Source organism: Heliangelus exortis, chromosome 11 (assembly GCF_036169615.1).
Source record: "Heliangelus exortis chromosome 11, bHelExo1.hap1, whole genome shotgun sequence".
Lineage (NCBI taxonomy): Eukaryota > Metazoa > Chordata > Aves > Apodiformes > Trochilidae > Heliangelus > Heliangelus exortis.
The window spans coordinates 12724816-12739187 of NC_092432.1; the positions used below are offsets into that span (position 1 = coordinate 12724816).

Below are 14372 nucleotides of genomic sequence, written 5' to 3' on the forward strand. Positions count from 1 at the left end.
TGCCAGAATTGTGCTTGGGAGCACAGCTTTGCTGGGAAGAGTCTATTAGTGCCAAAAGGGAATTTTGGTGGAGTAAACATGCTTACCTCCAAATAGCTGATATAGTAAAAGAATAGGATGGCAAACTCTTGCTATTCTGAAAACAGGCATCCATTTTCAGGTCACAGTACCCTTAGCCCCCTGGGAGCTGCACAAAATGCCTCTTCCAGTTACTCACCAGAGTCCAAGTGCATGCCAGGCCTTTTCTCAGAGATGTCAGGAAGAAGAAGGAGTATTTTGTGCTGGTGGCAGATGAACTGGATCCTGCATTGTGAGCAGGATTTCAGGAAGTGCAACTAAAGACTGGGGAACTTCAAGCTTCACTGTCCAGTGCTTGCAGCAGTCTGTGAAATATCAGCCTTAACAGCCACAGAGATGACATCTGCTTTGGTTCAGGCTGTGGTTGTTACTGACATGCTTGGTTTAAATGGATGGCATCTGTTGCCTTCTTTCCTAACACTGCAGGAAACTGAGGGGGGAGGCACATTCAGCTTCCTTAGCTCAGGACTGCAAGCCCAGGTACTGCTGGCAGAACTTTCACCCCAAACCTCCAGGAACAAGTGTGGAGCTCACCTGCCATCTGCTCACACCCATTCTGGAGAGCTGAGTCCCCTGCTCTCCTCACTCACTGCAGGAGAATGCTGCGTGTGGCAAACACCACTACGTGGGGCATTCCTCACATCTGGAGAGGAGAGAGTGAGGAGGGCAGAGTGCTGGGCACCACTGGTGGGCACATCCCAGCTGTTGAAAGCCCAGAGCTCCATCCCTTCAAAGAGGGAACACATTCCATACGTCCACAAGAAAGAAAGGGGGAGAATTTAGTGAAACACTTAGCAAAAATGACCATAAAGTTATACCCATCAGCACCAGGCAGTGCAACTCCCTAGTGCACAAGGCAAGTATGGATGGTATTAAACTGCTCTTTTTAACTGCTGATTGCTATTAAGCATTTCTAATATGATGACAGCTTATGCACAACTGACAATCTTCAGTCATCTGTGGGAAAAAAAGTAGGGCAGGCCACTTTCTGTGTCTGGTTTTCTGGTGGGCTGGGCTTAGCTCAGTCTTGAGATTTCATTACCTGCACTTTGACCCAAAGGTCAGAGCAAGTTGTTGAGGCTGTGCTGAGGACTTCTTAATATATTGCAGTGAATGAGGCTTTTAGCAAGGCAAAACCCAACTCATGAAGCTAACAACCATCCAGAACCAGAGCTGTTGTTCTTAGGAAGCAGCCACAGGCTGAGATAAGACACCATATCATCTGTCTTAGAAAAATGTCCTCAAGTCAGGGCTAGGTAAAAGTCCTACAGACAACCCAAGAGGCATGTTGGGGAAAAAAACAACTGTGGGAGCAGCCAACTCCAGGCTTTCTGTCTAAATATTGCCAGGCACACTATTGCTGCAGGTGGGAAACCCCCAGTTCTGCAAGGACAGACCTTCAACCTACAACCTAAAACTGGAGGGGTGCCTGAACCAACCACTGTCCCCTGACACTTGTTCCTGGCTGAGAGAGATGGTTTTGCTGCCAGCCACCTTTGCACCTCCCTCCCCAAACAAGGATTGTGCTTCCTTTTTGGGGTGCAGGCAGGGACTCAGGCAGAGTCTCCTCTGATTCTTGGGCTACCAAAGTGAGCTCTTCCCTTCACAGCTCTTGTGGCTGCTTTGCAGGAGGCTGGACTCTGTGGCTCCTGCAGATGGCAGCTGCATGCTAGGGATGGAGTGAAATCCAGGCTGAGCGCAGCAAGTTTTCTTTGGTTCAGTGCATGGGGGAGCAATCAAAGGAGCTTGGATGAACTCTGAGCCCTCCTTCTGCTGGTCAGCTAGGATCACCCATCTGCACCTCCTGAGCAGAAGAGGAGCTGCTTGTGTCCTGCTGTCCTGGCTCCTTCAGCACAAACCCTGTCATGTTTTTTTCTTTCAGATGTGCACACACTCAGAGAGAGACTGCCAGGCCTGAAGTAAGCAACCAGGGGGAGGAGGAGGATGTGGAACACACAGTCCCTGAGCTACATGGAGCGGGATGGTGCAGCTCCCAGGAAAAGGACAGCAACAGCAGGAAGTGGCATTTGCTGGAAGAGTTTTTCAGGCCAGTTGGGGAACAGCTGTGCTGATTTGAATCCAACAGGACTGAAGTGCCTCCAGAAGAGCCTTTGATACCCACTGCCCAGGCAATAAAATGTTCATGTCAGTGGAAAGTCTTTGTTCTCTTAGTAGTGGTATTTTTCTACTTAGAGGTAACATTCTGCTGCCTCCAACCAGAGGCCCCGCTGCAATATGGGCCCTGCATGTGTAACAGAAGCTGCTCCTTCAGCATCTGAGAGGTGACAGACAACTGGGGAGGTGACAGCAACCATCAGGGGAAGTGGCACAACCCTCCTGCTGCCACTCCACTGTCCTGTGTGTCACAGACTCCCTGGCACAGGCAGCTCTTCTGAGAAGGGTAATATTGGGGCGTTTTCACAGATGTGTCAGTCTAAGAGAGCTAAGAGTGCAAGGATGAAAAGGTGCAGGCTGAAGCTTCAAGGGCAGGTGTGAAACGGATCCTCAAAAGCACATGAAATGATGAATCTGTAGAGAAGAGGCACTGAAGGGCCACAAGATCATTTCTGAGCCACTGGAGTGAAGTTATTAGCCAGTGTCCCTTTGGGAGGTCACAGACCTGGGCTCCTTGGATAACAGGTTCAACCTGACAGCTACAGGCTGCCAGCTGTTCAGTGGTGTGCCTGTCCCTTACACTTACAGCCTTGTTTTCAGCAGACCTCAGTGACAACTTCAGATTTTGTTGTACATAGAACAGGCCAGCCCTGGGTTCATGGGGGCTCAGGCAGGGAGCACATGTGATCACCCAGGAATCCTCTGGTGAGCTTGACAGAAATTAACCAGGCTTTCTGCTTCCCCATCTGTTTTGTCCCATCCTGGAATCTTTTCAGTTTCCTCTCCAGTACTTCCAGCTCAAAATATGTTTTTACCTTTTCCTTTTTACCTTTTACCTTTTCATTTATGTCCCAAATTTTCTTTAAAATTAGAGGAAGTGACACTAAAGAGCACTCCAGCCTTGCCACATGTCATGTAGCATTAGGTGTGAGGTGTTAAGGTAACTAGTAATATAGTGCATATCGTTTAGATTTATTTCTCTCAGATCTTTCTGTCATTTTCAAGGACTGAGATAATCTCCAGGCTGCTGAAAACCTGCTACTAGATGCAGGCATCTTCAGTATCATCAGACTGAAGCTCACAGCATCACCTAAAACAAGAAGAGGAAGCTGGAACTAGCTTTCCCATGTCTCTGGTAATACCATGGAGCACCAAAATTACTGGGATATATTCTATAAGTGGATATTTTTTCAGTAGAAATCCTACCCTAAACCTACTGAATTTTCCTGGCTACTGCTCCATCTCTGACAGGAGCAGTTTGGGGCCTGTCTGCTGGATGTTTCTTGACAAAAAGATTTGTATTTCTGAACACATTCTGACTTTGCCAATTAATGCTGTTTGCTGAGATATCTCACTTTGGAGAGGGCACAAGAGATGCTGCTCCCACTGTCTGCAAGCAGAGGTAGCAAGGCTGTAAGACATTTCCATCATTCAGCATGTACTGTGAATGTTTTCATTACCTTAGTGATGATTTCCTGCCTCAGACTCTCTTGTACCAATTGCTTTGAAATTTTAAATAACTGTTCATCCCTCCAGCTTTTGTCTCCTTCTGCCTCCTCCTGCACTGATAGCTCCATCATGCTGTTATCTTTGTTGCCACCAGAGCCCAAAGCTGAGGTGAATGCTCGGCATAGCTTGTTTCCCTTATTATCTTTATTGACATTTTGAAGGGATCATTTGTCTTCATTATCTGCAGCTGCAACCTGAAGGGTTTTGAAAAGGTACCCACAACATTTTTCCTTATGAGCTCTTGGTTCTCTGCAGGGGTTTCCCCCCCTCCTTCTGCCTATTAACAATCAAAAGTTTCTGCTCTACTGCTGGTGTGAGAGCACTGAACCATCTCCCAGATGGGCTGACTCTCAAAGAGGCAAGAATCTTAAAATCCAGCAGACCCTGGTCTACACTCTGCCCTTTCCCTGCTGCATGATGAATCAGTGCACCCTGAGGTACTTTCTTTCCCTCTGCAGTTCTCAGCATACTCCATCTTTTCAGTTTCCCCTCGAGCTCTGCCTACAGCTGGCAAACCAATCCCTGCCTGAGCAATGCACCTCAGACTGTTTGCGCTGCATGAGTCCAGCTGGATTTTGTTTCCCATCATCTGCCAGTCATCTTAATCTGTATCAGTGTTTGGTTCATGGTACTAAGCTCAAAGAACAACTATTTTATTCAGGGGAAGGAAGTGAAACAACAGAAAAAGAGGGGTATGAGCTAGCTGTGAAAAGAAGTGGTCAGCATACTTTTAGCATGAAACACAGCAGAGATCTTTAGCAAAAGCACAGGTAAGACAGTTGTGTGGACTGAAATAAATGGAGCATCCCACTGCTTCCCACTACAGACCCCTGTGCCCACAGAATATTTAACGTGGCAAACATCTGGCTTAGACTTAGCTCTTGAACATAGTTAATTTCAGCTTCAGTCCTTTTGCTTTCAGTCAACCCCTCCCATAGCCTTTGTTGCTGTGACCTAGATTGTGAGCAAATGCTTTCTGATGGCTTTTCAGAGGGAACTAATCTTGCACTCAAACTGAATCATGACAGGATTAATCTGTGCTCCATACCTTGCACGTGGAAGTTGATTTCTGCCTTCATCTCTGAGAGACACATGCAGATTCATCTGCAAGACACAGCCTATGGAAAGAGGACTTACAAGGCTTTTCTTTATCCAGAAGCAAAGCTGCTGCCAGAAGCAGAGACCAGAGGTTTAGAAATACTATTGAAATTTCATCAAAGGAAAAAAAAAACCCCTTAATTAACACCTTCAAATCACATCCCAAGACTGGTAATGACACCCCAGTACCCTGGTTATACTGAGCTGACCAAATTCCCAATCCAATTGTGCTGCCTGGGTGGAATAACTCACAGTCAGTAATACCCCATGTGGAGAGCAAGATACCAGTATTAGCATTTGCCTTGGAGGGTGATGTCTCACAGCCTCTTGAGCTCTGGGATCAATAATGAGACAGAGCAAAAGAAAAATGCAAGCAAGAAAGCCACCTGCTCCAAGAACCATTTTAAGTTGATGTATGTGCTGCTGAATTTCTCCATGAAAATGGTGACACTGAAATGGCCCTTAGAGGAAGATGCATCAATATTAGCAGCCCTAAATGTGCAGCTTCCATACATCATATCTGAGGCAACTTTTGCTTTGCTCATTTGTTTTGCCAAACTATACAGCCCATTCCCCTCCTGTTAAAGCTGCTGAAACCTCTACTCTTGCAAACCATAAGCCTGTCCTCACTGTTACACTTGCCCTGTTCATGCATTATGAGAGCCTCGCAGCCACACAGGGACATTCTGACCTAAGCCTTGATGGCACTGTCACATTTACCCAAGCACTTACTCCCAAGAGTAAGTGCTCCAGAGGAAGTGCTGGGTATATGGGCTTGTAACATGCTCCCAGGTATGGAAGGGTTGGAGTTTGCACCTCTCTGATACTTCTTCTCATAGACTGAGAGCATCCTCCACGCAACAATAATGAATAACACAAGACTCTTTCCAGTCCCCTCCCAGTACATCACTGGGGCTACTCCTCCACACATACTCTTGTTAACTCAAGAGGAGTGCTTCATGATGCCCACAGAAGCTAAGACAGGGATGTGAAGGAGAATGAAATCAGCTGCAGTAATTTCTGGCACTGAGGGCCAGGGCTGATGGGCTTTTTCCAGGGACATCTGGTCATTAACCCTCACAGAATAAGGGCTTTTGGGTCCTTTCAGGCAGGACAATGGGCTGTATGCTAGGAAATGCTAACTTCATGCAGCAGAGGCTTAATCACACCTTTTGGGACTTAAAAGCTGGTAGCTATTGATTGAGGCAAGGGTGGTGAAGCAAGGTCACAGCTGCCTTCATCTTTCATATGGGGTCCATGGAGACCACACGTAGTAGCATGCAGAGTTCCCTATTGATTCAAGTGGCTTGGCAATTAAAAGTCCACTTTCCATCCATCCAGTCATTTACCCTTCACCAGATGAAGCCAAGTGGCCTCAGCCACACCTATCCTGGCAGCCCCAACCAAGCTGGGTGCACCCAGCTGTAACTCTGGGCTCAGGCCTCCCAGGAGTGAGGGTTGTGCTGAGACACACAACAGATGGAGCAGTGGTTTTTGGGCTCAGATTGAGCCAAGAACCCAGTGAGGTGACAATGGTGTGGCTCTGGAGGAAAGCCTTGGTGTGGAGAGAGCTGAGAGGGGAGACACTGAAGCAACCCTGTGTGAATGATTTATGTTCTGTGCTGCTCCCTCCAGCTCACCCCAGGAGGTGACAACCTGCCTGGGGACCATTTGAACCTCCTGGGGAGGAGAAGTGTGTGTGTGTGTGTGTGTGTGTCTGTCTGTCTGTCTGTCTGTCTGTCCCCAGGGCTTCTCAAACCCTCTTTGCACAGCCCCTCACCCTGCAGGGCCTGGGGCAGCAGAGGGCTCAGTCCTGCTCTGCACTCCTGTGATAGAAATGCTGAATAACTATGGCAAAGGCACAGCCTGAGCCCACAGCCAGCTCAGGGGTTTAAAGAACACATGAGCTTCCCAGCAGGGAAATGGATGTGTCCTTTCATCAATCACTTAGTTGCCCAAACAAAATAAAAGGCCAATTAATTTTCATAGCCACAGTTTTATAAAACAATAGGCAAAAGTACTCTGTTTATCATGCACATGGATGATGAGACAGTCAAATAATGCATTCAAACTACAAAGATTTCCAGAAACAATCGAGGTCTTTACCATGTGTTAAAACATCTCTGGTGCAGGCTTCATGCAGACTGAATGCCTCCTGGCTATTCTTGCAACAGTAAGCATGAGAAAACAGTAGTTATTATACCAATATAAGACAAATTATACCCTTAATGCTATATGTATACAAAGGGCACTATTGCTATTTTTAGTCAGAACTGCATCTGGCACATAGTATCATAGAATGTTTTGGGTTGGAAGAGACCTTAAAGATCATCCAGTTCCAACCCCCCTGCACGGGCAGGGACACCTCCCACCAGCCCAGGTTGCTCCAAGCCCCATCCAACCTGGCCTGAGACACTTCCAGGGATGGGGCAGCCACAACTTCCCTGAGAAACCTGTGCCAGGGTCTCACCATCCTCACACTAAAGAATTTCTTCCTAATGTCAAACTTAAATCTCCCCTTTTCCAGTTTAAAGTCACCACCCCTTGTCCTATGTCTACATGGACAGTAAAAAGTCTCTCCACAGCTTTCCTGGAGCCCCGTCAGGTACTGGAAATTGCTCTTATGTCTCCTTGGAGCCATCTCTTCTCCAGGCTGCACAACCCCAGCACTTTACAGATGAACCAAAAAAGAACTAAAAAGAGGTTCCTTATTCCTTCAACAGCCTCACACCAAGATGTACCAGTACAGAAGTGTTTGTGTGTGTGTGTGGACAACACATGCTGAGCAGCCTTTGAGCAAGTAACCACGTCGCTTTCAAGCACGCTGTTTTCAGCATAATGGTTGCAGGACTGAGACCTTAGCTGGGTGGAGTGGAAGAGCTGTGTAAGCCATCCTCAAATATAACCACAATCTTCCATCTATTTTCAATGGATAAAAGTGTGTCCCACTCACTTTCATTTTAGTAAATCATGGCTGCAAACCCTGACCATTCACCTTCCTGTCATTTCCTACATTCCTGTGCCTTAATCCTGGACTCCCCTGGAAAGGCACATCCTGACTCTGGCCAAGCAGGGGCAGAGGAGAAACAAGAGCTCTTTGCTTGACCAAAGGCAAAGTTGTTTTGGTCTGGATTGGTGCTGGCTCTCTGTAAAGCGTTCTCTGCTCTGTTGCACCATGATGTCTCACCTTTGAGCAAGGCATAGGTCTTCTCACATTTTATTTCCATGGCTATTCCCTCCAGAGCCAGCTAGTTCCTTCCATCTCCTGGTAAGAAATTCAAGTCTCTGGAGAGTGCAGAACACATGCCCAAACTATTGAGGGAAGAGTTTATTTTAAAAAGCATCTTTATATCTATGTGGGTTACTATGGTAGGAAAATCCTTGCAAGGAGTGAGCTAAAAACAGCTGCTCAGATTGCAATATAACAGTATGGTGATTTGTCTCACAGTTCTGAGAGGGGGATTCATGCCATTCCCAGCCAATGAGCACCAGAATGTTTGCAGGTTCTCATCATTTCCTCCAGACTGCTCTTATCCATTATCAGCTCATGGGAACTCTTCTCTTCACCAGAGCTGCCATCAGATTCCTCTGCTCTACTCAACACAAGGAGCAGCCCCCCCAGCCATCCCCACGAGCCTGTTTCTGCCTCCTGTCACCACCTCTGGTGGCTCCTGCCTCTCAGAGGAGCCCTGTAACCAAGTCATTGTTCAATCAAGCTCTAAAAACTTAACTCCTGTTTTGCTTACAGAGACATGTCTTATCCCAAATTCTTAACCCAATCTCTTCTTCAAGATACAAACTTTTTCTCCTTGCCCAGCAATTTCCTTCTGTGCTTGTTTCATATCATTAGATGATAAAATCTGGCTAACAGGCACCCTAATTATTGCAGCATCCAAGTGACAGGCTTCAGGCAAAATGATAATTACTTATTCAAAAGTATTCATAAAATTAACATGTCCTGAATAAATTCAAGCTTAATTTAACAGGCCACTGCACTTACTACAAGCATTTAGCAGATACAATTGTTTAAACTTAGTAGAGAGCAACTTACTCTTTCATAAGATATCAGGGTCAAAAGTAGAGGTAACCACACTTTGCCCCTACAAGAGCAAAAGTCAATCAGTTTCAGGATCTATATAGCAATTTGTTCTATTGCATGTAAGTTAAAAAGTGCAAAAAGAAGCTCTTCCAAGGCTTTTAATTATGGCAGAGTATTCAAACTCCTCCATATATTTTGTTTCTCAGCCAAAATTAAGAAGAAAAAAAACAGTAGAAAAAGTTATAAATTCCCTGTCTGTCTTTCCTTTGCACCCTGGAACAGATTCAGGGCTTTATTCTGAGATCCTACTGTGGTTCCAAGTATTTTACATGAGAATTGTTTCCCTTTTATCTATAATGCAGGGTGTTCCTCACTGACAGAACACTGCTTCTGGTGAGAGGGGAAGAGCTGCTTGAGCTCTGTATGGAAAACTTTGTGTGCCACGATGTCAGTCAGTATGGTAAATTCCAAAAAGCTTTGGGAAAATAATGGAATGGTACATTTGCTAACACTGTTCCTCCTGTCTGCAGGAGTGCTCAGTTATTGCCTTCAGCCACTAGAACTGGGTCAGCTGTACCTCTCTCCTTGTGTTTCAGCCTGGTTCCCCAAGACTGGAGTGAGTGATGCCATCTTTCTGTCTTCCAATCAGGTAGAAGTGAATAACTTTTGATCAGAACTGAAAGCAAGGCAAGAGGGCACTGTGTTCATCTTTAGCTGTGACTCCTGGAGCTGTGTGAAAGGTAGGTGCTCTGACATGATGGCAGTTTCACACATGCACAACACCTTCCTTGCCTCCTTTTTCCCTTTCTTGAAAATGTAATTTTGTGCCCGTCCTACTTGGGACCCTGGCTACGGGATTAGAAGAAATATTGCAAGATGTCCCCCACCCCAAGTCCTGGAGTGTCTTAGATATTTTACCAGCAGGATGACATGTCAAGGATAAGTAAATTAATTCATTCATTCTCCTGTTACTTAATAGCAAGGAAGAAAGCTCTGTCCCTGAAAACAGCCCTTTTGTAGCTTTCTAATCATTCCCATAGCTGCCCCATGACATGTTTTGAAGATTCTATTTGTTTCTGCATCAAAGGCAACAGCAGCAACATGTCTGTATAACCTGTGCTAATGGAAAGCATTACAGATTCTTACTGCTTGTTCTTCATGTTCATCACAAAGTAATGATATCGAGCTCATTAGAGGAATTAGGAAATAAATCACACTTGAGAAAACACAATGCCAGTCAGGTCCAGATGATTCCAATTTACTTCACTAAAATACTTTTGATTAAAACATGTTGCTAGTGACGTGTCTGAAAAGGAACTTGGACTTCAAGCTCCCTAATAACTGCAATATGTTATTGCAGTTATCAATAACAGTCTCTAGCCTGGCCACAGGCTGCATAAGCTTGGTGCTAAAAACTCCTGCCTAAAGAGTTATTAGGTGCTTACTTCAGACACAGACTCCTTACTGCAGTCATTGCTGATGTCCTGGCACACCCTACTACAGAGGATCATATGCAAATTAATATCATTTATTTAGATGTTCCAGACTCACTGTGGATCATTATGGCACAATGTCAATTTCATATAAATTTCCACATCTGGAACATTTTAAAAATCTCTGAACTGCAGCAGGAGAAATGGAAAGGAACAGCTTCAGCAACCAGCAGCCTCTCGACAGCATCAGGATCTAAGCACTGATGTGAACAATAGTGCACAAAAGGACTCTCTGAGTAATATTCCTAACACTGTGTTTCAGCAAGATGGTTTTAAATCACTGATCTTTATCCAGAGATGCTAAGATAAGGTCTCACCTTGTGGGAGTATTCTTTGGATTTGTGTCACAGGGCAGAATAGAAGCTAAACAAAAAAAGAGAGCAAGCTTTTTATTTTACTCGCTGTGGGTATAACCCCTCAGTCACTGGTCATTAAAACTGCTGTATATTTTAGTGATGTTTTCTGCCTCAGCCCAAGCTGAGATGCCAGAAGTTCTCAATGCATTTAAAAAAGGGGAGAGGTCCCTTGATCTCTTTCATGGGAGCAAAAAAGCCCTGCCACTTTTGTGTGCATGTGGAACACTGAGGTGAGGAAATTGGAGTGAGTGGAACACAGACAGAGGCATTTCCAAGGCCTGGCTTGGACACAGTAGGTCTTTCACCTTGCTAAAGGCAATGCAGGCTCACAGGGAAGAATCTTGGTAGGTTCTGGGTAGAGGAGGAGAGGACCTGTGCACTGTAGCTATTCCAATCTGCAGTCTCTATAAGATCACTTGATATTCCAGTTGTGCTTTTATCTCCCAGCAGTGACACTTCCTTAGGCATGAAAGCTTCAGCCCTTTGAAAAGTTTCTATGGACTCATCTGACCAATGACAAAATCAGTTCATAAACTGCATCAACATCTTGTGGAGACTTTAAGAAATCTGTTGTCACCCAGACTGTCACCTCCTTTCTGCTTGAGCAGCTGAAGTGCCTCTCCCAGTGAGCAGCTGGGTTGTGTGGGAGATGGCAGAATCCAGCAGGAGACTGGGAGTAGTATTGCCTGCTGCAGAAACCATTTCAAGCCTCACTCCTTTCCTTCCCAGTTGTGATGTGTGACCACACAGCAAACCCTGACAACAAATCATACTTGAGCTTGTGAAACAGATGAGATAACAGATTTCTCTTTGTTCTGAGAACAAGCCAAAAGAAACGAGTGCCTGCCATGGACTGAGTTGGTGGAGCGTCACTGGGAGGCCCTCAGATGGAAATACTGTGAGAGATATGAGACAAAACCCCCATTTTCAGCTTTCAGAGCTTCTCTCTGGTTAGCAGAGTGCAGTAAGAGTTAAGTAAGAGTGAAGTAAAATTTCAAGAATCCAAGGATTTTTTTTTTTTTTTTTTGCTTCTGATCAAAACTGATCTCATATTCTGTGAGGCAATGTGGGTAATGTTAAAAATGAAATAAATAGCTGAAAGCGCCATGACATCTGTCCCCACCTATTCCTTCATTATTCCTAACAGCATTTTTTTTACCACCTTCCTTAGTCGGCCAGCCAGCCATCTGTAATATCAAAGAGAACACCTCAGGTTGTTCCACTCCTGACATGGCAGTGTTCAGACAGCACATACTTTAACTGAAGACTCTGGATTCTGCAGCCCTGTGGGATTTGGAGCTTCCTATCAGCAGAAAGAGATCCCTTTGCACTCAGAGTGCAATAAGTGATGACTTGAGCTGAAGGAGCAGGAGCTCTCCAGGGCATGCAGGGTGCAGAGGGACAGCTCTGTTCCCACACAGTGCTACAGATAAGTGTGAACTGAGCAATTCCATGCAATATCACATTTCTGGCTGAGATTTTAATTTTTTTTTTTTTTTTTTCATAGTTTGGGTTTCCCACAGTGGATTATTTTGAATCCAGCTTCACTGCCTCATCTGTTTACTCGTTAGGATGTTTATTTTTCCTGGAGAGAAGAAAAACAGTGAATGTTTTATGAAAGCCCCATAGGAACAAAGTATGGAAAATCAAAGGAAAATCCTAAAATGAACTCTTCTTGCCCTGAGGCAGAGAGTATGGCTGCTGTATCCCACTCATGTAGGGAACTTTTGTTTTTGTGAAATGTTACACATGGGCCAAGTTGCTGCAGATAGCTGTATAACCCTTCTTTCATCTTCCTGTAGCCATGAGCTATCAGTGTGGTCAATGCAGTGCACAGCTTGGTCCCAAGCCTGCAGGCACATTGGTTGGGAGCCAGTGGCCTGGTCCCTGCCATCTCTTCTGCAATGCCCTCAGGTTTTGTCCCTGGACTGCTGCTGCCTCTCTTTCTCTCTCTGTCTCTCTCTCTCTCTCAAAAAAAAAAAAAAAAAAAAAAAGGCACAGATCTCATGCAGAGCCTGTGTATATATTTCATGTATATGTGTCATTTTTGTGAAGATCTCCTGGATACTAAAATAGGTGTAGACAGGTTTAGGCAGCTGAATGCTCATTTGTACTGGTGAGGCAACTGCAAGACAAAGTTTTTTTATTTCAGGGAGGAAGACTTCTCACCTCAGCTATCTGTATTCTGCTGGCCTGGTCTGGGGAAATGCTCTCAAACATAAATGGTTGAATAACCTCAAAGGGAAGAGGTCCCTTATGCAACAATCTTAGCAACAAAGGCTGAAAAGTCATTTGGCTCTCCCCCTTGAGCACTGGCAGCACTCAGAAGTCCTGCTGCTTGGGCACAGAGATTTTTGAGCCAGCAGACCTGGGGAGAGTGATCATGCAGTGGTCAATCAGGTGCAGAGATGAGGGAGCTCTGTGTCTCCATTCTGTGCTTCCAACTCAAGTGACAAAGTGCTAATTAGAGCCCAGCATCGTGAGGGGCAGGAAGGTTCTGTTTGCTCCCTGATGCACTCAGCTATGAGCCAAGCTCTGTCCCTGCCTCCACTGCTTGTTCCATCCCAGGCCTGATTAAAAGAGCCAGTGATGCAGAAAGCCTCTGGAAGGCAACAGCCATAAAATCCCAGGGCCCTTTTCAGATATCCCCATGCTATCAAGTAACCATTCATGTGACCTTCACCAGCTCCATTGTCTTGGCACCTTTGCCTAAAAAATTCCCTCCCTCCTGCCTGCAGAGAGTGGCCCCCTGAACCTTTAGGCTCCTCTTGTGCCAAGCAACAAGTTTTTAACACTCAGACACAGTGAGATGGAGATTTTGTGAATGCCACCTACAGTAACTCCACTGTGCTTCCATCACCTCGTCTATGGAGGGGTGAATTAATGATTTTTTACACAAAAAATGGATAAAACTGTCTCTGTTGGCTACCCTGCCATTGTTCCTCTTCCATGTTCCCAAATGACCACAGTGTCAGCAGAGAAAAGGGCAGGAGACAACTGCAAGGCTTCTGGCCAGTAAAATCATGCCAGATCCTTGTGTGCCTAGATTTGGAGAACTTTTAAATCCAGGAGGACTCACAAAGTGCAATTTGGCCTTCACAGTGTTTCAAGAATGAGCCATAAAACTAACACCCTGGACCAGTTCTAGTCCCTCTTCATACGGATTTACCCATGCACCAGTAACTCTCATGCAATTCCATGGAAGTCAATCATGTGGTGAAGCTTCCACACTGAAATGACTAAAGAAAGGAACTTCTGTCATGACAGACTGCAAATGAAGCTTAGGGGAACAGTTTCAGTCCTGGAAGCATCAAGTTCCCAGCTATGCGGGGTAGCTCATATCTCAAGAGCCTGTTTTTAATCAGAACTTCTACAACCCAGTTACACAGCTCGTGCTTTACTACTTGGATAGTGCCTGCCAACTGGATGGAAACATGACTTGGTATTTTCCAGTTGATAGTAAAATTTGCTTGAGCAGCACAACAGCTTAGCATGAGCCTTCCTAGAAATGAAACACAGAAATTACTGCTCCTATTAAGTGTGCTCCCTTGCTTTAGACAACGTGAGGTTCACACCAATACCTTGCTGAACCCTCACAAATGCTGAGGCTACTGAAAAAATGTTGAACCCTAAAAAATCAGGGCTACTTGAGGCACAGGCAGAAAGGGTAATTGCTAAGAATGG

The 14372-nt window shown here is 45.3% G+C and overlaps 1 long non-coding RNA gene across 1 annotated transcript in view; it reads left to right on the top strand.

The window, feature by feature from the left end:
* Positions 1-2234, top strand: part of LOC139801011 (uncharacterized) — a 5994-nt gene extending 3760 nt beyond the window's left edge. The window contains exon 3 of the long non-coding RNA XR_011728041.1: positions 1961-2234. This is a non-coding gene — a long non-coding RNA (uncharacterized lncRNA). The remainder of the gene's footprint in view (positions 1-1960) is intronic.
* The last annotated feature ends 12138 nt before the right edge of the window (positions 2235-14372 follow it).